Here is a 2,563-nt window from a genome sequence, read left to right as displayed (position 1 = left end):
TCCATTCTATTTCCAGAAATGGATGCTTCTTTGGGGGAACGCAGATGGTCAAGGACTCCCTCATCCCGATGCTTGCATTTGTGTGCATCCTTTGCACTTGCGCACGGAAAGCCTAAGTTTTCTAAAATGTTACTATAATTTCAGCAAAATCTAAATGGGCCCTTGAGTCACCCCACCAAGTGGAAGGAGTCAGACCAAATTTCTCCCAGTTTTGCACTTCCTCAGAGGCTGGGTTCCAACTGCAACATGTCATTAAAAAGAGATCACTCTGGCCTGTGCCATCCGCCATCTCGTGTGAAGCAAGGTGGCCTCCACGGTCCCTGAGCGTCTCCTCCGGGTCTGCCTCGACCGCCCCTTGATCACAGACCTGTCTCGGGACCGGTTCCGGAGCCGTGGCCGGGGCGGCGGCGGCCTCCGCGACTTCCGCTCCCCGCCACCCGGCACGGGCCTCCATCAGAAGCGCGGACCCATGGGTCCCGGCCCGGGCCAGGGTGGCCCCGAGCCCCCGATCCCGCCACCGCCTCCCCACCAGCAGCAGCCGCCGCCGCCGCGGGACTCGTCCGAGCCCGTCGTTCCTCAGGGACCCGGCCCGGCTCCCGGAGTGGGCAGCGCTCCGCCGGCCTCCGGCTCGGCACCGCCTGCTACTCCTCCGACCTCCGGCGCCCCTACGGGGCCTGGCCCCAGCCCGACCCCGCCGCCCGCAGGGCCCGAAAGGCGGCAAGATGCCAGGCGGCCCGAAGCCCTCCTGGCGGCGGGGACCCGCGGAGGCCGGCAGCGCCCCCCGCCCTACCCCCAGCAGCAGCACCAGGGGCCCCCAGCCGGCGGGCCCGGCGGCCGCAGCGACCACAAGCTCGCCGACTCCGAGGGGTTGGAAGCCAACTTGGCTCTCTTGAGGAGGCCTGGGGAGAGAACTTACACGCAGCGCTGTCGGTTGTTTGTTGGGAATCCACCTGCTGATATCACAGAGGAGGAATTCCAAAGACTCTCTGCTAAATATGGAGAACCAGGAGAAGTTTTTATCGACCAAGGCAAAGGATTTGGGTTTATGAAACTTGAATCGAGGGCATTGGCTGAAACTGCCAAAGCTGAACTGGCCGATACACCCATGAGAGGTAGACAGCTTCGGGTTCGCTTTGCCACACCTGCTGCTGCCCTCTCCGTCCGAAATCTTTCACCTTATGTTTCCAGTGAACTGTTGGAAGAAGCCTTTAGCCAATTGGGTCCTATTGAAAGGGCTGCTGTAATTGTGGATGATCGTGGCAGATCTACAGGGAAAGGCATTGTGGAATTGGCTTCTAAACCAGCAGCAAGAAAAGCCTTTGAAAGATGCAGCGAAGGTGTTTTCTTACTGACAACAACTCCTCGTCCAGTCATTGTGGAACCACTTGAACAATTAGATGATGAAGATGGCCTTCCTGAAAAACTTGCACAGAAGAATCCAATGTATCAAAAGGAGAGAGAAACGCCTCCTCGTTTTGCCCAGCATGGCACATTTGAGTACGAATATTCTCAGCGATGGAAATCCCTGGATGAAATGGAAAAACAGCAAAGGGAACAAGTTGAAAAAAACATGAAAGATAGGGGCGCCTGGGTGGCTCAGTTGGTTGAGCGACTGCCTTCAGCTCAGGTCATGATCCTGGAGTCCCGGGATCGAGTCCCGCATCGGGCTCCCTGCTTGCCGGGGAGTCTGCTTCTCCTTCTGACCCTCCCCCGTCTCATGTGCTCTCTCTCATTCTCTCAAATAAATAAATAAAATCTTTAAAAAAAAAACATGAAAGATGCAAAAGACAAATTGGAAAGTGAAATGGAAGATGCCTATCATGAGCATCAGGCAAATCTTTTGTGTCAAGATCTGATGAGACGCCAGGAAGAATGAAGACGCATGGAAGAACTTCACAATCAAGAAATGCAGAAACGTAAAGAGATGCAACCAAGGCAAGAAGAAGAACGACGTAGAAGGGAAGAAGAGATGATGATTCGTCAGCGTGAAATGGAAGAGCAAATGAGACGCCAAAGAGAGGAAAGGTATAGCCGGATGGGCTGCATGGATCCAAGAGAAAGAGACATGAGAATGGGTGGTGGAGGAGCAATGAACATGGGAGATCCCTATGGTTCAGGAGGCCAGAAATTTCCACCTCTGGGTGGTGGTGGTGGGCATAGGTTATGAAGCTAATCCTGGAATCCCACCAGCAACCATGAGTGGTTCCATGATGGGAAGCGACATGCGTACTGAGCGCTTTGGGCAGGGAGGTGCGGGACCTGTGGGTGGACAGGGTCCTAGAGGAATGGGGCCTGGAACTCCAGCAGGATATGGTAGAGGGAGAGAAAGAGTATGAAGGCCCAAACAAAAAGCCCCGATTTTATATGTGATGTCTAGGTTTTCATTCCAGTTTGTTTTTGTCTTTTCTTGTTTAGATACCAATCTTTTAAATTCTTGCATTTTAGTAAGAAAGCTACCTTTTTATGGATGTTAGCAGTTTATTGACCTAATATTTGTAAATGGTCTGTTTGGGCAGGTAAAATTATGTAATGCAGTGTTTCAAACAGGGGAATTTTTTTCCTT

General features: G+C 53.2%; 1 pseudogene; it reads left to right on the top strand.

Annotated features, from left to right (window-relative positions):
- Positions 1 to 300: 300 nt before the first annotated feature.
- LOC145718365 (splicing factor, proline- and glutamine-rich pseudogene) lies at positions 301 to 2,557 on the top strand (annotated as a pseudogene).
- The last annotated feature ends 6 nt before the right edge of the window (positions 2,558 to 2,563 follow it).

The sequence above is a fragment of the Leptonychotes weddellii genome, unplaced genomic scaffold (genome assembly GCF_054177405.1).
Source record: "Leptonychotes weddellii isolate Sample4059 unplaced genomic scaffold, ASM5417740v2 HiC_scaffold_14619, whole genome shotgun sequence".
NCBI lineage: Eukaryota > Metazoa > Chordata > Mammalia > Carnivora > Phocidae > Leptonychotes > Leptonychotes weddellii.
The sequence above is the reverse complement of the archived record's forward strand: the minus strand, read 5'-3'. Positions and strand labels throughout refer to the sequence as shown.